At 41.4% G+C, this 21369-nt stretch overlaps 1 protein-coding gene across 2 annotated transcripts in view; it reads left to right on the top strand.

Annotated features, from left to right (window-relative positions):
• Positions 1–184: 184 nt before the first annotated feature.
• CNST (consortin, connexin sorting protein) overlaps positions 185–21369 on the top strand; it is a 107597-nt gene continuing 86412 nt past the window's right edge. The window contains exons 1-2 of one of the 2 annotated variants that reach the window (XM_047704317.1): positions 185–321; positions 14260–14403. The gene's annotated coding sequence lies outside the window, so the exon portion shown is untranslated. The remainder of the gene's footprint in view (positions 322–14259; positions 14404–21369) is intronic. The other variant, XM_047704316.1, reaches the window with a different exon arrangement.

Raw genomic sequence — 21369 nt, forward strand, 5'->3', positions numbered from 1 at the left:
TGTGAGTGGACGGATGAAGAGAGAGACGGACCATCCGGGTTGTGTCTGGGCTGGTACTCTATGGTTGTCCGTCCCCTTACGCTTCCTCTCTAGCCGCTCGAGCTCTATGCTCCGCGGTCGCGGGCCGCCCGCCGCCAGCCGGCCAGCGGGGAAGGGTGCGCGGAGGGAGGCGGGGCGGGAAGGCAAGAGGTGTTTCCTCCACCCGAGCGGCGGGAGACCCGAGCAGGCTCTGTGACAGCTCTTCGGCCGCCATGTCAGCGAGCGGGGCTGGAAACAGACCCGGCGTCCAGCAGTAGCCCTGCGTTCGCCTCCGACACTCAGGTGAGGAGAGGAAGAGCGGGATGCGGGGCGCCGGCCGGCTGGCGGCCGCCGCGGGAAACCCCCCGGGACCCCGTCGCTCCTCCCCCGGCGCCCCGCGCAGCTGCTGCACTCCCGGTGCGGGGCTGCCCGGTGCCCTCCGCGCTTGCCCGCGCGCCTCCGGTTGCTGCAGCCCGCTGTCTGTGCGGCGCTCGCCCCCCGCCGCTGCCCCGGCTCTCCACCCCGGGGACCGTCCTTGTTTGCCTTCATACCTGTCCCCTCCGCCACCCCCGAGAACTGCCCGGGGTCGCCTATCCGTACCTCCCTCTGGGCCGGGATCTACCCTAATCTTTATTTTTAATTTGCGGGTTGAACAGATTTAAAGTTAAGGCTTTTAAAAATCAAGGTTTAAAAGCTTTAAATCCCTTCGTAAGCTTAGAAGGGTTGCGACCTCAGGATGCTTATTTTGATCCCTGTGTAAACTTACTCACAGGCGTACTGTGGCGTGCAGTTTTGAAGACCCATTCCAAAGCCTCTAAAAATAGGACGCTCTAATGGAAATTTTGGCAATCTTTTTACCGATTGGGCAATGTTAGGAGACTCGATTCGTTGAGAGTGATTCCGGGGTTTAGGGATTATACTCAGAAAGAGATTTACCCATTACTCTTTACACCAGGGCAGGAAGCTGCAGCCAATCAACACCCCCATTAAAATATGTGCAATCCTTTCTGCTTACTCGACTTGGAGCGTAATTGAGCTTGGTATTTATATGCACGAGGAAAAGGTTTCTAAGGAATGTATCACCTGGCAAATTGAAGTCTGAAGATTATACTCAGCTGATGAATCTCAAAATGGATAAAGAAATTGACAGGCAAATATGTGTGGCCTTTTGGGGATTATAAATTTGCTAGGACACCTTAGAAAGTATTTCAGCAACTGTTGTGGAAGCCTTGGGGACTCCTTGGTCCAAATTTCCTCAAATTCTTTTTTTATACGGTTTCCCCATTGACAGTTTTCTAGAAGTGACTCTTGGATCCTCTGGACACGTGAGAAAGCTTTTCCTCTCCTTTCTTTCTTTCTTTCTTTTTTTTTTTTTAAGATTTTATTTATTTATTTGACAGAGAGAGAGATCATAAGCAGACAGAGAGAAAGGGGGAAGCAGCTCCCGGCTGAGCAGAGAGCAGATGCTGGGCTCATCTGAGGACCCTGAGATCCCAAAACCCTGAGCCTAAGGCAGAGGCTTAACCCACTGAGCCACCCAGTCTCCCCACCCCCTCCATTCTTTAAAGAGCTCTTTCCTCCACCCTTTAAAAAAATATCTTTATAGATTCAGAAATACAGTAATTTTTTTTCCTCGAAAGCCCTGGAGGCATGAGTACTTTTAAATCAAATAAAAGAAGAAATGTATCTTATGCTAGAAGAATAAAGGGTTTGCTTCTAGAAATGTGTTGTTTCTCACGTTTAAAATACTCTTCTAGGGGCGCCTGGGTGGCTCAGTGGGTTAAAGCCTCTGCCTTCGGCTCAGGTCATGATCCCAGGGTCCTGGGATCAAGCCCCGCATCTGGCTTTCTGCTCAGCAGAGAGCCTGCTTCTCTTCCTCTCTCTCTGCCTGTCTCTCTGCCTACTTGTGATCTCTGTCTGTCAAATAAATAAATAAATAAATAAATAAATAAATAATCTTTAAAAAATAATAAAATAAAATACTCTTCTAAAAAATCACGGTGCAAGGTATTTATTTTTAAATATGTTTTCTTATTCCCTATGGTTTGTGGACTAAAGGTAGCCCATCTAGCCCTAGAGAAATTGTTTCTTATTTTGCTTTTGAGCTGTGTTTTTTTTTCTTTCCTTTCTTTCTTCTCCTTTTTTCCTCCCTTAGTTTTGGACAAGAGAATTAAGTTGTATTTCCTTTTTATAATGTTAGTGGTTGGTTGTGGTTGAGGGTGCTTGAATAATAAAGATAAGATCTTATATAGCTTTCTGGGACCCTAGGTACTGGAAATGAAAGAAATGTTAATTTCACTTTAAAGATGTGATCCACATTCTGATCTACTTTATTAGAAACACTTGGTTTGTGTATTTCCCACCTTATTTTTTTAAGAGATGTAATTTCTGCATCCTGTGCTATTTTTGCCTTTTCGAAGTCAAGTAATCTTTCTTTAAAATGGTATTAGGGCAAAGTGATTCTATTTTTACATTGTTCTTAAGTTATTTTTATTATAATATCAGTGGATCCAGAAAAGAAAATGCTGCTTTTTCTTTTGGCTTTTATTTTTATTATTTATTCAAAGATTATTTTAGAGGGTGCATGGGAGATAGAGCACAGGGAGAGAGACAGGAAAAGAAGTGGACTCCCCGTAGAGCAGGGAGCCCCACATGGGTCTCTACCCTCACAACTCCAAGATTATGACCTGAACCAAAAATAAAATTTGGAGCCCAGCTGACGAGCCACCCAGGCACCTTCTTTTGGCTTTTATTTATTTAAGATCTTATATATTTGAGAGCGAGACAGCGAGAAAGAGCATTAGCGAGGAGAGGGTCTGAGGGAGAAGCAGACTCCCTATGGGGCTGGACACCTGATGCAGGACTCGATCCGGGAACTCCAGAGTCCTGACCTGAGCTGAAGGCAGCCGCCCAACCAACTGAGCCACCCAGGCGCCCTATTTACTTATTTTTCAGATTTTACTTATTTATTTGAGAGAGAGAGAGCGAGTGAGCATGAAAGAGGGTCAGAGGGAGAAGCAGACTGCCTGCTGAGCGGGGAGCCCCATGCAGTACTCGATCCGGGACTCCAGGATCATGACCTGAGCCAAAGGCAGTTGCTTAACCAACTGAGCCACTAAGGCGCCCCTTCTTTTGGCTTTTAAATGGCAGTCATGATTGGGAAATGTCAAGTGATAGCTCATGTTTGCTATCAGAACTAAAGGTGTGAGTCTATAAGCATTGCTGTAGAGACTGTAGGTCTGTAACAATCCAACTGTAATGCAAGCCATATGAGCAATGTAAAGTCTCCTAAATAAAAAATGACAAAAAGTGAAATTAAGGGGCGCCTGGGTGGCTCAGTGGGTTAAAGCCTCTGCCTTCGGCTCAGGTCATGATCACAGGGTTCTGGGATCGAGCCCCGCATCAAGCTCTTTGCTTGGCAGGGAGCCTGCTTCCCTTCCTGTCTCTCTGCCTACTTGTGATCTCTGTCTGTCAAATAAATAAATAAATAAATAATCTTTTTTAAAAAAAGTGAAATTAATAATATATTTAACCCATACAGTTTTAGATGTAATCGATTTGGTAATAATGAGATATTTTGCATTCTCTCATGCTTCATCTACAAAATCTGGTTTTCATACTTAGAGTGCAGTTGAATTCAGACCAGCCACATTTCAAGTGCTCAGTAACTACATGTACATAGCAAATGGCTAGGACCTTACTGGGCAGCACATAGCAATAGGGTAACGGTATAATTTTTTTAAAAAGATTTTTTTAGAAAAGGATTTTATTTATTTATTTGACAGAGATCACAAGTAGGCAGAGAGGCAGGTAGAGAGGGAGAGGGGAAAGCAGGCTCCCCACCGAGCAGAGAGCTCAATGCGGGGCTCGATCCCAGGATCCTGGGATCATGACCTGAGCTGAAGGCAGAGGCTCAACCCACTGAGCCACCCAGTTGCCCCTTTAAGAAAGATTTTATTTATTTATTTGACAGACAGAGATCACAAGTAGGCAGAGAGGCAGGCAGAGAGAAAGGGGGAAGCAGGCTCCTTGCTGAGCAGAGAGCCCCATGTGGGGCTTGATCCCAGGACCCTGAGACCATGGCTTGAGCTGAAGGCAGAGTCTTAACCCACTGAGCCACCCAGGCACCCCAACTGTGTAATTTTTAAGATGTCTTCCTACTCTGAGAGTCTGGAGTAAATCTAGGGGGTAAGTTTAAAACTCCATTTCCTAAGGTGCTGTGATATTCGAACTGAGAAGTTTGTATGGCAGGAAGAAGGTTCCAAGAAGTCTCTTCCTCTTAGTGTTGACTGTATTCACACTGAGGAGGATGAACAGGTGCATGTTTCCTGAGAGTTGTAAGATGATTAGAATGCTCAGTCATTTCCTGGGCTGTCATTGTTACAGTTATTGAGGTCTGCATGTCAACAGTGTCAAGGCCTGTGTGAGTCTCTGTTTCCTTTACTTGTGGCTGTGAAGGAGGGAGAACTTGAAGACCTACAGGAAGACTGACCTTTACTGTGAACAGGTAGAGTTCCTGCTTTTGTAGACTTATTTTCTGAATGAGTTTCAGATGTGGCTTAGAATTTTGTAAATGTGCTTCTCTCTATGATGGCATTGCTTGTCAAAGGAAAGAGAAAATCTTATCAGCAAAATTCAGAAAGAAAGGGTTTACTTTTCGGCTCTAAAAGGCTGGGAGCCTGATTACTAGCAAACCACGCGTGTGTGGTGGTTTAGATAAATTTAAAAGGAAATATGGCACTATTTAAAAACAAAAAAAGATTTTATATATTCGTGCGCGAGAGAGAGAAAACTGGGGAGAGAAGGGAGGAGAAGTGGACTCCCCACTAAGCAGGGAGCCCAAGGCAAGGCTCAATTCCAGGATTGGGGGATCATGACCTGAGGGAAATATATTGCACTTTTTATAGAAAACTAATGACATGCTGGCTAGGTATGTGCTTTAGGTTGTTTTTGCAATGGGGTGATTGGCATGGAACCATCTCTTATTCAGCATTGTTAAAACTGAAAGATTACTCTGTTGGAAAACTAATCCTGCAGCTAACTGACTTCAGTGGGATCGATGGGACCCATCATTATTCCTATCTCGACTTGTATATTCTTTTTTTTTTTTTTTTAATTTTTAAAAAATTTTTTTTTAGAGAGAGCAAGAGCAAGGGGAGGGCCAAAGGGTAAGAGAATCCCAGGCAGGTGCCATGGCCAGCTTGGAGCCAGACATGGGACACCATTTCAGGACCTCGAGATCATGACCTGAACTGAACTCAGAAGTCACATGCTTAACTGACTGAGCCACCCAGGTGCCCCTAGACTTGTATATCCTGTTAAACTTCCCTAAATACAACTTTATTTGCACTGTTTACATCTACATTGAATATTAAAATTCGGTGGCAAAATTCACCTGAAAGATTTAATATTTAATATAATCTAAGAGAAATGCTCCCTCCCCAACCTTTATGGCATAAAGAAATGTTAAATTACATGGTCAGTAAACAAAATTCCTTTGTAAAGTCTGGTCATTGTAGATCTGGCATATATTAAAGGATCAGAGATAGACTTGGGGAAGGAGAAGTGATTGGATGGTGCTTGTTTGGTGAGACATACATGCACATTATAGTAGGAGAATGTGGTGTTTTTATTTGTATTTAAATCTAGATGACTGTCCATTGACACCATTTTAATCGAATAAGAAAGATAATATATTTTGTTCCTACAAATTAGTCTTGGCAATTTTTTTTTTTTTTAATTTGAGGAAGAGTAATTGAGAGTTTGGCAGTTCTCAATTTTTATTTTTATTTATTTATTTTTTTAAAGATTTTTATTTATTTATGACACAGAGATAGCGAGAGAGGGAACACAAGCACAGGGGAGCTGGAGAGGGAGAAGCAGGTTCCCCGCAGAGCAGAAAGCCCATATGGGGCTCGATCCCAGAACTCTGGGATCATGACCTGAGCCGAAGGCAGACGCTTAACTGACTGAGCCACCCAGGTGCCCCAGCAGTTCTCAATTTTTTTTTTTTTTTTTCCAAAGATTTCACTCATTTGTCAGAGAGAGAGAGAGTGAGCACAGGCAGACAGAATGGCAGGCAGAGGCAGAGGGAGAAGCAGGCTCCCCGCTGAGCAAGGAGCCCGATGTGGGACTCAGTCCCAGCCGCTTAACCAACTGACCAGCAGTTCTCAATTTTTAAAGAAGATCTTAAATGATTGAAGTGGCCTCTCCATGGATTTTATTTTTATTGAGAAATTCTACTCACATACTCACTGTGTCTGTGTCTTGCTACTGTTGTGGAGCATGCTCTCTGAGGCCCTGAAGATTCACACAGGCTTTTTTGTTTATTTAGGAATCACTCCCTTGGGGGAAATTATATTTTCTTTTAACCAGGGAATACTTTTGTTTTTCACGCATTTGAAATAATTTATTTGTAATATTTTTAAAGAAGTACATCACTAGCCAATTATACCTCAATAAAAGAGAAAGGAAAATCATGTCTGAACATGATAACGTCATGTAAAACTTTTCTGAATCTTATAATAACTTGAGATTTCTTAAATTGTTCAATCGCTGTTGTGAGATTCTGCTGTCCAAACTATTTGGAGATAGAAACTTAGTAGTAACACCCTGCTCCTCCCTGCCCTCTCTTAGAATTTCCTCTTTTTCTGTCATCATTAGCCATGTGGAAAGGAAAGATAGTAATGTGTCTGTCAAAATACTGACAAATTAAGTTTATTTTTCCGTTTGACTGTAGGAAGAATGCTGAAGCAGTAAGCAACAAATACTGTCACCTTTATTGACATTTGGTCTTTTGACATTTTAAATGACAGTACTTAGGCGATTTTAGGAATTAGCAATATTTTCTAATTGTTGTATCTGCTAAATTCTCTTATGAGAATACTTAGCCTGTTTTTCCTGGAAGACTGCTACCTAGCTGAATAATTATTGTTTTTTTTCCCTCTGTTAAATACATCTAGAAAACTCAGTGCATTCAGTGGTTGTGGTTTTCTAATTAGAACGAAGGCAAACTAACACTTTAAAGCATCTTTTATGCTAGAGACTTTGAAATAATTTCCTTAAAATATGTGAACTTTATGATAAGATACAGAATGCTGTTGTTTCTGAGTATTTCGGAGCATGCCACTTACATTTTACTTTTATGCATACATTGCTTTTCTCGCTACTTTAATTTTTTGCAGGTAATAAAACTGTACAACTATATCTCAAAAAAGTTTTTAGAGGAACTGAAAAACATTGCTTAAGATTTTTCAATGAGAACTTTTTTTTTTTTTTAAAGATTTTATTTATTTTCTTGACAGAGAGACAGGGAGAGAGGGAACACAAGCAGAAGGAGTGGGAGAGGGAGAAGGAGACCCCTTGCTGAACGGGGCCCAGTGTGGGGCTCATGCTGGGTTCCATCCCAGGACCCTGGAATCATGACCTGAGCCAAAGGCAGACGCTTAATGACTGAGCCACCCAGGCGCCCCTATTAGCACTTATTTTTGTGAAAATGTATTTTATTTATTGGAACCTAGTGGAGTTATTTCTTTTGTACCAGATTACTTCCTTCAGTTTCTCTTTTTCCCCTGCTTGTGGAGCATGAAGATGGTTTAGTTAACTCAGGTCTTAAAAGGGTTCATACCAAAGTAGTTGTGATTTCCTCCCTCAAGTTCAACTCAGAAAAGAGTGAAAGTTCGTGGAAACTATGCTGATCAGTAAATTATGAAATTTTTCATAATTTTTTTTCCTGGAAAAGGCTTTATACTCATTTGTGACTTCTTAATCCAAATTCAGTCACCAGGCTTTATTTTCTTCAACACCTTACAAAGTAATCACTTTCTTTTGCTCCAATAGTTAAAAAAATTTGTTGTAATGTTGTGGAGTTCTTTACCATCCCAGTTAGAGCTATGCCTGTAGCATTGGGAAAGCAATGTAAAGAGCTAAAATTAGCGACAGGGTCATCTGATTTCCTTATTTTAATCCTAGAATACAGGTTTTGTGAATGAGGAGAGAAAAAAATGGTTTCTCTTCTTAGTCTTAGATCTGAACTCCAGCTTAAAAATTGATCTCCTAGGTCTAATATCCACCAAAGCTCATATTTTCACAAGCCAGAGAAAGATGTTTAGCATTCACCTAAAGTAAAAGAACGTTTAATTCGGGAGATAGTTTTTTATTCTATCAAGTGGCCTCTTTTTTAATTATAATTTTGTGGATTTTGATGCCTACTGGCTTTATGTCCTTTTTCAGCTGTTACCTGGGGAAAATGTAGGGATTCCCTAATGAACCCCAACACGGTTTTGACCTTTGTTAAAATGGCTTGCCTTCCCTGACAGCTTCAAAGAGTATATTCCTATGCATGCAAAACATGAGCAAAAATTCTGTTCCAAGAACACTTATGGAGGCTGAGAAAACTAATATTCTAAGAATGTCTGTCTTATAACTAAAGCTTCCATACACTTGTATAGTACTGTGTATTTTGTCTAACCTTTGCTGTACAGTTTCCATTCTGTTCTAGCTCCTCAGAATATGTGAAAAGATACCCAGAATGCCCCAAAACTTATTCTGCCTTACCTCACCTTTTGGTTTCTGTTCTTCTATGGAAAATTCAAAAGTCAGAACAGGTCATGGTTTATTAGAGACGACGTCGGGGAGGAGTATAAACCCTACTCCTTCCCTCTTTCCTCTCCTTCCTTCTCTATTACAAAAGTAATCATGCTCCAAAGAGAAAATGTAGATAAATTTTAACTTGAGGAAAACATGGTTATTCAAAAATTAGTATTTTTTCTGTAGTTGAAGTTAATAAGAAGCTTTAATTTAGAGTCAGAATCCATTGGTCTCTCATGCTACTTAAGATGTCGGATGGATTTGTCAGGAAGAAAGTGAGTACAAGTATACTTTGAGTACACAGACATAGGCCATACTAGAGTGTATTTAATAGTATTTCTTTTTATCATGTATGTTTTCTTCAGGGACTATTCACCACTGAAATAAAACCTCTTCGGGGAAAATCGTATTCTACCAATAATCTTTTATTAATTAATATATTTTTTTACCAATAATCTTTTAAAGCACCCTGAAGTATCCTTCTCCAGGACAATTTTTTTTCTCTATTGGTTTATCTTTTTAGAATTTGTAACCTAGAGTAAACTGCCTTGCCCTGGCATTCTTTCTTTTCCTAAAACCCCATCAAAATACATTCTCTTGAATAACTAAAAGAAAGCATATTCCCTTTTTTTTTTTTTTTTTAAAGATTTTATTTATCTGGGGGAGAGCAAGCAAGCAAAAGAGCTAGAGCAGGGGGGAAGGGCAGAGGAAGAGGGAGAGGCAGACTCCCCCCTGAGTAGGGAGCCCAATGCGGGACTCTATCCCAGGACTCTGAGATCATGACCTGCGCTGAAGGCAGACACTTAACCTTAACCAACTGAGCCACCAAAGGCACCCCAAAAGCATATTCACTTTTACACCTGTCTTTTTCCTGCCTCTCTACCCACTTTCAGTGTGCTCTAGATATAAGTCAACATGTCACTATTAACCAGACAAAAATGCACAAGTCTGGAGTTCTTGATGTGCTTGAACTGGCTAATGGTGGGAGGAGTGGCGGCAGAAAGCAATTGACAGTACAGAGGAGTAGAAATTGAGGGCCAGATCATGGGGTGCTGGGAGTGGCCTGTGGAGATGTTGGGGGCTCATCTGAGGTGCAGAGATTGCTTTGGTGCCAGTAACAACATAAAATTGGTGATACTGGCTGCACTGGCCAGACAGTATGATGTCACCAGAGATCATTGAGACTTGAAGAAATACTTATTCCACAAACGTCTCAAGTCACTGTTTTTATTGTAAAACACCAAGTACTCGTTTTCAGCAAGAAATCTGCCTCTGATATGCAGGATGGATTGAAAGGGCTATGTGAGGGGGCGCCTGGGTGGCTCAGTGGGTTAAAGCCTCTGCTTTCAGCTCAGGTCATGATCCTAGGGTCCTGGGATCGAGCCCCACATTGGGCTCTCTGCTCAGTGGGGAGCCTTCCCCCCTGCCCCCGCCTGCCTCTCTGCCTGCTCGTGATCGCTGTCTGTCAAATAAATAAATAAAATCTTTAAAAGAAAGAAAGAGGGGTGCCTGGGTGGCTCAGTGGTTTGGGGCCTTCAGCTCTGCCTTCGGCTCAGGTCATGGTCCCGGGGTTCTGGGATCGAGCCCCACATCGGGCTCTCTGCTCTGCGGGGAGCCTGCTTCCTCCTCTCTCTCTGCCTGCCTCTCTGCCTACTTGTGGTCTCTCTCTGTCAAATAAATAAATAAAATCTTTAAAAAAAATAAAAGAAAGAAAGAAAGAAAGGGCTGTGTGAGACAGTGAGAGCCTTAATTAAGAGTAAATGTGTCGGCCTGAACTCATTTTGAAATTTTCCTAGTAACTTTGGAAATGACAGAATTAATGAGTTTTTACTTCTTGTTCGAAAGAAGAATAGAAATTAAGCTAGAGAACTCCTGGCTTAGGTTTTGTGATTTAAAAATAGTGTTAAAATTGTGTTGGATGGGGCTCCTGGGTGGCTTAGTGGGTGAAGCTGCTGCCTTTGGCTCAGGTCATGATCCCAGGGTCCTGGGATCGAGTCCCACATCAGGCTCTCTGCTTCGGCAGGGAGCCTGCTTCCTCCTCTCTCTCTGCCTGCCTCTCTGCCTACTTGTGATCTCTGTCAAATAAATAAAAAAATCTTTTAAAAAATTGTGTTTGATGCTGTATGGATTATGTTCTTTATCCTAGTTGAGTTCATTACTTAATGTTACTGATAATCCATATTAACCTACACGTTACAGTATACACATGCGTGTACACACTACAGTGTACACGCGCGTGTACACATTGCAAGATTCATACACATTTTGGTGAATAATTTTGAAATATGGTGGCTTGTGAATAAATCCAAACCTAGCATTAGGTCCTGTCAGGTTAATGGCTAATGTTTGAGCCCATAGGTGAAAGATAACATACTAAATACTGTGAGAAAAGCAGTGGAAATCAGTTTTCACCTAAATATTTGATGAAAAATCCACATCATAAGTATATTTACATAATTTTATTTTTTTAAAGATTTTATATATTTATTTGACACAGACAGAGAGATCACAAGTAGGCAGAGAGGCAGGCAGAGAGAGATGGGGAGCAGGCTCCCTGCTGAGCAGAGAGCCCGATGTGGGGCTCGATCCCAGGACCCTGAGATCATGACCTGAGCTGAAGGTAGAAGCTTAACCCACTGAGCCACCCAGGTGCCCCCATAATTTTATTTCTTAATGTCATGAACAGCTGTATGTAGATTTGTTTTAGTTTTCTAGAAAGGGAAAGAAAAATACATGAAAAACTTTGTTGTTTAGTATAATTTATAAAAGTTCAGTAAATATTGTATAGAATTTTATTTTTTTATTTTATTAGAATTTCAAATGCCACCTTTTTGACTTAGGATTTAGTGAATGTACAGGGATGGATTCTGTAACAGTTGAGATGAGTTCATTTCTAAGATCTGTAACGTTCCTCAGTAGAGGTCTATACTTTGTGCCCTTGAAAAATGGCTTTGTAGGAACTCCTGTTTCTCTAGGTTATTGGCAGATATTTCAGGTAACTCTTTGATGGTTCTAAAATAGAACAAAAAAAGCAATGGCTGTCTTCTGAAATGGTGAATAAACACACATCCCAAAAGGAAGAAAACCCTCAATATGAGATAATGTGTGTCAAAGTGATTACCTTCCATGGGGTGTAGCATACAGAAAGCACTTAGTAAATGGTGTGTTTGGTTTTAAATTTGCTAAACTTTTGTGATAAACCTTGTATTTACTTGTATTATTTTCTTTTTATTTTTTATTTATTTATTTTTAAAGATTCTATTTATGTATTTGACAGACAGAGATCACAAGTAGGCAGAGAGGCAGGCAGAGAAAGAGAGAGAGGAGGAAGCAGGCTCCCTGCAGAGCAGAGAGCCCGATGTGGGGCTCGATCCCAGGACCCTGGGATCATGACCCGAGCTGAAGGCAGAGGCTTTAACCCACTGAGCCACCCAGGCGCCCCTATTTTCTTTTTAAAGAGGTGAACAGTATTAGTATTTAGATTAATGGTAGTATTATTTGTGATTTTTTTAAAAATATGCTCTTGATTCTACTTTTTAAATATTTTATTTATTTTAAAGATTCTTTAAAAATTTATTTGACAGGGAGAGAGAGAGAGAGATCACAAGTAGGCGGAGAGGCAGGGAGAGGGGGAAACAGGCTCCCTGCTGAGCAGAGAACCTGATGCAGGGCTCGTTCCCAGGACCCTGAGACCCTGACCTGAGCTGAAGGCAGAGGCTTAACCCATTGAGCCACCCAGGCATCTCAAGATTTTATTTATTTGAGAGAGAGAGAGAGAACGCACATGAGGTAGAGCCAGGGGGAGGGGCAGAGGGAGAGGGAGTGAGAGGATCTCAAACGGACTCCCCAGTGAGTGTGGAGCCTATGCAGGACTTCATACCAGAACCCTGAGATCATGACCTGAGCTGAAACCAAGAGTCAGATACTTAACCGACTGAGCCACTCAGGCACCTCGTGATTCAACTTTAAAAAAATTTTTGAGTATAAAAATATATATTTAGGGCGCCTGGGTGGCTCAGTGGGTTAAGCCTCTGCCTTCAGCTTAAGTCATGATCTCAGGGTCCTAGGATAGAGCCCCGAGTCAGGCTCTCTGCTCAGCAGGGAGCCTGCTTCCTGCCCCCTCTCTGCCTGCTACTCTGCCTACTTGTGATCTCTCTCTCTCTCTGTCTGTCAAATAGGAAAAAAAAAAAGTTAAAACATATCTTTAAATATGCAAAATATAGAAAAGTGCCAAAAAAGAAAAAAAAATCACTTGTACTCCCATTGACCACGAAAAGGAACTGGTAACAGTTTTGTGTATTTCAGTCTCTGCAGTGTGTGAACACAGTTGAGATCCTGTGATGTGTTTCAGATTCTACTTCACTCATTGTATAGTAGATTCATAATGTACATATTTTGTGACTTTGTAACACTTGGAGTATAAGATGCTGAGGGAGTTGCTCCTCTGTCATTGAACATTTAGGTTGTTTCCCGTTTGTCACTGACTGCCACAGAGACCTTGCACAAACTATCGAACCACTTTTCCCCTTAGTTTTTGCATGTGTAGATGGGGGAAATGATACTTCATTGGAGTTACAAAGATTAACTGAAGTAATGTGCATGGAATTATGCAGAGCAGTTCCTGGAACAAAATAAGCCTTTAAAAGGATGCCTCCACGTCCAGCTTTGTGCATAGAAGATCCCTCCCCCCTTCTTTTTTTTGTTGATATTCAGAGTATTTCTTTCCCATCAATCTTCAGAAATAAAACTACTAGGTCTTAACTGTTTTGATATTCTTGCTACATATTGTGAAGTTATTTTCTGATACATTGTGCCAATTTACATTCAGACTGAGGGGCCTGTTTCAATGTGTATTTCATTGAACCCTTACCAATGCTACATATCTTGTTTTTAAAAAATCCATGTACATTTTAGGGAGCCTGGATGGCTCAGTGGGTTAAAGCCTTTGCCCTCGGCTCAGGTCATGATCTCGGGGTCCTGGGATTGAGCCCTTCATTGGGCTCTCTGCCCAGTGGGGAGCCTGCTTCCCTCTCACTCTGTGCCTGCCTCTCTGCCTACTTGTGATCTCTGTCAAATAAATAAATAAAAATCTAAAAAAAAAAAAAATCCAGGTACATTTTAGAGGTAATAAGTTGCCCATTGTAGTCAGGGAAGACGTTTTATAAAAGACTAGTATGGAATAAAGAGCAATGGTAACATTGTCTCTGAGAGACTGGTAACAAGGCTTGGGAGTTGGGATTTGAGCTAAAATACAGGCAGTAATGAGTTCAGGAGGCCTCCTGCTACTCCTCTTGCTTTCCCCAGCCAGCCAGTCAGTTTTCTCTAAAAACTCCTGGTCTTTGTACCTGTATTTTTTTTTTTAAAGATTTTATTTATTTCTTTGACAGACAGAGACCACAAGTAGGCAGAGAGGCAGGCAGAGAGAGGAAGGTAAGCAGGCTTCCTGCCAAGCAGAGAGCCCGATGTGGGGCTTGATCCCAGGACCCTGGGATCACGACCTGAGCCGAAGGCAGAGGCTTCAATCCACTGAGCCACCCACGTGCCCCCTTTGTACCTGTATTGAAGTGCCTGTTCTATCCCACCTGTCCTTCTTGTCCGTCTATCTAATATTTTGATTCATTCTTCATCTCCTCCATGTCTTTTCCTGTCCAGGCGCCTGCCCGGCTAAAACAACAGAGCACAGCGGAGTGTTCTCAGCCGGCAGGCTCACTTGAGGAAGAAAGAAGGTGACTGAGCCCACCAAGTTTAGTGATTACCAAATTTACCAAACATATAAATCAGTATACCTCCCCAGAAGTGAGTAAAGGAGTCTATCAGGAATGGGGAAGGTTTCTTTACTAACACAACCTCATTTTTTGTATTAACTGTCACATTCCTAGTGATTAAAAAGAAAAAAATATTAGCATATGTTCAAGGCTTTTTAAAGTTTTCTTTCTTTCTTTTTTTGAAAGATTTTAAAAAAAGATTTTATTTATTTACTTGAGAGAGAGAGAGCACAAGAGGGGGAAAGTCAGAGGGAGAAGCAGACTTCCTGCTCAGCAGGGAGCCCAGTGTGGGACTGGAGCCTGATGCGGAACTTGATCCTGGGACCCCCAGGATCATGACCCGAGCTGAAGGCAGTTGCTTAACCAACTGAGCCACCCAGGTACCCTAAGAGATTTTATATTATTTATTTATTTTTTAAAAAGATTTTATTTATTTGACAGGCAGAGATCACAAGTAGGCAGAGAGGCGGGCAGAGAAAGAGGGGGAAGCAGGCTCCCCGCTGATCAGAGAGCCTGATTTGGGGCTCGATCCCAGGACCCTGGGGTCAGGACCTGAGCCAAAGGCAGCGGCTTCAACCCACTGAGCCACCCAGGCGCCCTAAGAGATTTTAAGTAATCTCTACACCCAACATAGGGTTTGAACTTACAACTCCAAGGTCAAGAGTTACATGCTGTACCGGCTGAGCCAGCCAGGCGCCCCTACATGTTTTCTGAGTATAAAAATAATACAACTTACAATTCCATGAAAAGACAAGTAATCCAGTTTAAAAATGGGCAAAGTATCTGAATAGACCTTTCTCCAAAAAAAATACGCACATGGCCAGTAAACACACTAAAAGATGCTCACTAGCCATCAGGGAAATGCAAATAAAAACCACAATGAGATAACTCTTTGTACTTGAGATGAAGAAATTGGAACCCTTACACGTTGCTGGTAGGAATATAAAATGATGTGACAACTGTGAAAAATGTGGTTTCTCAGTAACTTAAACATCAACTTAGCATATGACCCAGCAGTTCCACTTCTAGGTATATACTGAAAAGAATTGAAAACAGGTGTTCAAGAAAGAAAAAGTCTTGTATGGGAATGATTATATCAGTATTATTCACAATAGCCAAAAAATAGAAACAACTCAAATGTCCGTCAGCTGAGGAGTGGATAAAATGTGCTATGTTGATACAATGGAATATGTTTTGGCAATAAAAGAAATGAGGTATTGAAAATATGTTGCCACATGAATATATCTTGAAAACATTATGCCAAACAAAATAAGCCAGGCCCAAACCACATACTGTATGTTTCCGTTTATATGAAATATTTAGTATAGGCAAATCCATGGAGACAAAGTAGATTTGTGGTTCAGTGGGTGACTGGGGTTGGGGGGAGAGGGAGCTGAGAGAATGTAAAGTGACTCTTTTTTTTTTTTAAGATTTTTTATTATTTATTCACTTGACAGAGATCACAAGTAGGCAGAGAGGCAGGCAGAGAGAGAGAGAGAGAGAGAGGAAGGGAAGCCCGCTTTCTGCCGAGCAGAGAGCCTGATGTGGGGCTCGATCCCAGGACCCTGGGATCATGACCTGAGCCGAAGGTAGAGGCTTTAACCCACTGAGCCACCCAGGCGTCCTTGTAAAGTGACTCTTATTAGGTGTATGTGTATGAGAGAGTGGGGAGATCCTTTCTGGAGTGATGAGGAAATATTCTAAAATTTATTGTGACAGAGTTGCACACCTTTGTGAATATACCAAAAACAGTTGAATTGTACATTTTAAATGTGTAAATTATACAGGAATGTGAGTTATATCTCAATAAAGCTATGATTTTTAAAAACTCAATTGGGAAAAAAATACATGTTTATCACATAAGATGTATAAAATACAGAGAAGTGCAAAAAGGAATAAAGTGAACTTATTAGAATGTTCATTTTGATGAGCTGCAAGAAAATAACATGAGCTTATTCAAGGTCATCACAGTTAATACCATTTTCAAGTTGCGATCAGAAATCGAATTTTTACAGAGCAGTGAACATCATATTAAATTGATGCTATTTTAATTTTATTGTTTTTTAAATTAATTTTTAAATTTGTTTTGGTTTAATAGTCATATTGGAGTTATAAGCACATAAACATTCTGTTTTTACATATTTGGGATTGTAAGTAAAAATAAGATGTCATGTCAGTGCTTAAGGACCATCATAATTATTATTATGTTTTTTAAGTGAAACCATTCAAGAAAATTATGGCATAAATAGTTACAGTTGAAAGGGCCCATGTTTTTATTGCTGAGCAAATTAAGACTCAGAGAGATGTCTTGCCCAAGCTTTTCAAACAAGCTGTGAACAGGGCTTGGATTAGAATGCAGATTTTACTACTCGCAACCCCCATGTTATTTCTGCTTTATCACTTTCTTCTTTTCCCTGACTCCCAGTCGCTACTAACAGCTTGTCTTTTACTGTTGTTCCATGGACATGTGTTCTGTCTCCTCAAATAGAGTGAGTAGTCCTGGAGATTACACTTCTTAATTCTTTGATTAAAAAAATTCAATCTAGTAAATTTGAAAATCTAATCGGCTTTATAACCTGACTCATGAATCAGGCAGCACCGCACCTAGCAAGTAGAGGGAAGCTCCGCAGGTGGGAAGGGCTTTAAAAAGCAGGACAAGGAGGTCATACACAGAAGAAAGGATTATTTCAGATGAGGTCACCTTTTTGGGGGGACATAAGTCTTTTTTTTTTACATGTAAGGATCTTATTAGTGGATTACCTCAAATTCCTTTGGGAGATAGATTGCCTTCTTAGCACTGACCAGAACATTCCTGAAGACCAGTTAAGACTGCATTTCTAGGGAAGGTTGGAACTGTAGGCAGGTGAGGTTATGAAGCTCCAGTTTGGAAACTTCGCCTAAGTGAAGCCGTTTTGGGCCTGTGGTTTTCTTTTTAACCCTTTTTTATCCATTCCCTTTTCCCCTTCTGCCTGGCGGTTTGTACTTCGTAGGCACTCAGTAAACTATGTTCATAAAAGACGTTAACTTTGCCTTTAGGAAGCCATGAAAACATGGTCTTCAGAATTCAAAGGAGCACCAGCATGGAAACATTTGGAAGTCTTGTTCTTTTTTTTAAAGATTTTACTTATTTATCTGATATAGAGAGAGATCACAAGTAGGCAGGGGTGGGGGGAAGCAGGCTCTCTGCCAAGCAGAGAGCCCAATGCAGGGCTCGATCCCAGGACCCTGAGATCATGACCTGAGCCAAAGGCAGAGGCCTAACCCACTGAGCCACCCAGGCGCCCCTGGAAGTCTTGTTCTAATAAGAAACAAGTAAAGTAACTTTTTTACTTTAAAAACCTTAAAAGATTGATTTTGGTTTTTACCTTTTTAGAAAATAGCCTGCCCTCTCTTTTTTGATGGGACACTGCCAAGTTAATGCTTTCTCTGAAGGTTGCTAAAGTGGACATTGTCCTTTCAGTAGAGAAAAAAGCATGTCCTAAGGAAATAATTAAGGTGCAAATGTTTTTGTGGTTAAAACCTTTTCAAAATCGGCAATTCATATGAAATAAAGACTTAAGTAGCCCAAGGAAATCCTGCCATACTGTTCTTATGACTTTGTAGTTTTTCTCCCACCACATTCCTTCTTTCTGTCTCCTGCTTTTTATCTCCTGCTAATTCTTTTTGTAACCCTCTGACCCTTCTTCGGGTCATTTTTGAGCTAACTGTGGGGTCAGGTTACTTCCAACCTCAGTAGTCTTGGTGATATCCTGTACCCCATCCACTATTTTTTTTTTTTTAGATTTACTTATTTATTTGACAAACAGAGATCACAAGTAGGCAGAGAGGCAGGCAGAGAAGGAGGGGGAAGCAGGCTCCCTGCTGAGCAGAGATCCCCGATGAGGCCCTTGATCCCAGGACCCTGGGATCATGACCTGAGTGGAAGGCAGAGGCTTAACCCACTGAGCCAGCCAGGCTCCCCTCCATCCACTACTTTATCCTCATTATGCACATCCTCATATGCATATCTCCACTTTGACTTGAATCTCTGAGGTTACTCTTATTATTTTATAGTCTTTTACTTTTAAAATTTCAGGACAGTCCTATTAATAAAATGATGTCTTAATTTCAGTATGGCCAGTCATGATTCTTCTTGGAACCAGTTTTATTCCATTTGTTTCAAAGATTTTCATTTTGCCATTTATTTATCTAAGCTTTTTTTTGTTTTTTTTTTTCATTTATCTGACAGAAAGAGACTGTGAGAGAGGGAACACAAGCAGGGGGAGTGGAAGAGGGAGAAGCGGGCTTCCTGCTAAGCAGGGAGCCCGACTCGGGTCTCAGTCCCAGGACCCTGGGACCATTACCTGAGACGAAGGCAGATGCCCAATGACTGAGCCACCCAGGAGCCCCTCATTTTGCCTTTTAAGTGGGCATGCAATGCTCTTTATGTTTTTTCCCTCATGGAGAAAGCCAGTCAAGAATGTGAGAAGGTGAACCTTTCTAGTAAAATTGTAGTTGAAGAGGGAAAAAACGGACAAGCTTTAAAATAAATTTGATGTTGGTCTGGTTCCATCTGTCTCATTTCTGTCTTCGGAAAAAAAATTAACAGTTCTTCTGTGTTTTCTTTGAATATTTAACCTTCTTTAATTTGTGTAACGTGAGCAACAAGGGTTTATAATTACAGGCTCACAACTTTTCTGGGTCAGAAAGTACAGTAGCCCCTTGAATTTTGTTGCCTTTTGTTGCTGTTGTTTTTACTAATTCATGCTGCTTTTTTGGAATTTGCTGACTTGTTCTTATCATATTTCATCCTTAAGAGACAAAAATACTCTCTGTTTGGAGTTTCTCCTCCATGTCTGTTTCCTACCAGATAATATTTCTGGGTTTTTTTTGTTGTTAAATAGATTCTAAACATCATCTTAAGTGATGTGAGCATTTTTTTCCTTAGGTAAGAGGTGGTGAAAGAGAGACATTAGTATTTTGGTCCAGCTGAGCAAGGGTTTATAAACACCCGTGGGTCGCCTCAGTCTCTGTGGAGGGCTTCAGACCCTTGAATTCCACTCGGGGAATAATCTTCACGCGTGAAATAACTCATGGAAAATCCCGAAGCAATAAATAAGCCAACACAAGACCATATCTACCAGATACTTTTTAAACTACAGTGCTCATTTCATTTAAAGAAGTTTTTGAAGATGCGTATGTAGAATTTATGTCACCGAGTATCTCAAACTACCTCTGGACTTTTCTCAGCCCAGATAATAAAGACTCACAATTTCCTCTCCTTCTCCGACTTGTCCCAAGGCCTCGTCCTCAACGCCTTGCTCCGGTTCCACCATCTGCGTGGCCCTGGGAGGCCGCACGCACTCTTGAGCCCCTTAGCCTAGGTTCGAGCCCTAATTCCCACTACCGTTTGGCCTCGGATGAGTTGTTTAACCTATTCATGCCTGGGTTTGTTCCCCATAAGCTGGAGGCGCTAATAGTGACCGCCCGACAGAAACACCGTGAGGATGTGAGGTAATGTACGCGTGACGCAGGGTGAGCCCCGTGTAAACGTCTGCATTTATTCTCCTGCTCTGTTACGACGCTGACTCCTGACAGCAAACATTCTTTGATGTCATGTATTTGAACCTAAAGATTTTTTTTTTTTTTTTTTTAGTTTTGTGGGGTTTTTAAAGTCTGCTCTAGAATATCTGTTTTGTTTTTGTTGTTGTTAAAAGATTTTATTTATTCATTTGACAGAGACACAGCGAGAGAGGGAACACAAGCAGGGGGAGTGGGAGAGGGAGAAGCAGGGTTCCTGCTGGACAGGGAGCCAGATGTGGGGCTCAATCCTAGGACCCTGGGATCATGACCTGAGCCAAAGGCAGACGCTTAACCAACTGAGCCACCTGGGCGCCCCTATAACATCTGTTTTAACAAAAAATAGCATCTGCTTTTCCTCCCACCCCTGATTTTGGGAGTGGATTGGTGTTACCAAAAAGGGCACATTTATCATCGTTTGACTTTGCAGAGCCTCAGTCAGCTTTTATTCTTTCCATTAAATATTCATCAATCATGTCTTGCTGCCTACCAGGTCTTGTATGTGTGCTCTCCACTAGCTTGTAGGTTCTTCTCAGAGAGGGGTTCTGTCCTGTTGGTGATGCTGACAATTATAACAATTACTGAACATGATGTCATGTGGCTTGCTGTCACTAAAAAATTCATTTGCACAAGAAGTCAACAAGACAGGCATTTTAATATTGCAGTTAGAGTATAAAGAATGACTGAAAGTGCCATTCAGCATTTTATCTGGTCTTAGTAATCTGCCAATACTTGATTATTCTCAGGCTTTCCCAAAACAGACTTACATGCTGAAGGAGAATGTGTTCATTCAGCAGACAGTCCTTGACGGACTGTCCTGCATTTAGCACTGGCTTAGGCACTAGGAAGAAAAAAGTGGCAGTGTATGGTAATTAACAGTGCACACTCCAAATTCACATAGATCTGGGTTCAGATCTCTGTTCTGCTACTTACTTGCTACGTAAACTAGAGCCAGTTACTTACGTCTTTGTTTCCTCATCTATAACAGGAGAAAAATAGTAAAGTTTCTATGAGAATGAAGTGAAATAAGGTGTAAAGTATGAACACAGTACCTAGCATTCATTAAATGTTCAATAAATATTACATATTATCAAGAGTTCTTTGAGGAGGATAGGGTGGGGGCAGCTATCTAATGGTCTTGATTTTCCTTTTTTTTTTTGTTTTTTTAAGTCGTCTCCACCCACAGCATAGAGCTAAACTTGGGGCTTGAATTTATGACCCTGAGATTAAGACCTGAGCTGAAATCAAGTTGGGTGCTTAGCCGACTGAGCCACCCAGGTGCCCCCAATGGGCTTGAGCTTTAACTGTCACATGGGGACGGAAAAGGAATCTGTTAAGACTGAGCCAAGGAACCCAAGTAGGGCATTGGTGCTGAGAGCTCCACATACAGCCAGGACCCTTGATGGACTGGGGGGTCGGGGTAGTAATCTGCCTGATA

The sequence above is a fragment of the Lutra lutra genome, chromosome 15, assembly GCF_902655055.1.
Source record: "Lutra lutra chromosome 15, mLutLut1.2, whole genome shotgun sequence".
NCBI lineage: Eukaryota > Metazoa > Chordata > Mammalia > Carnivora > Mustelidae > Lutra > Lutra lutra.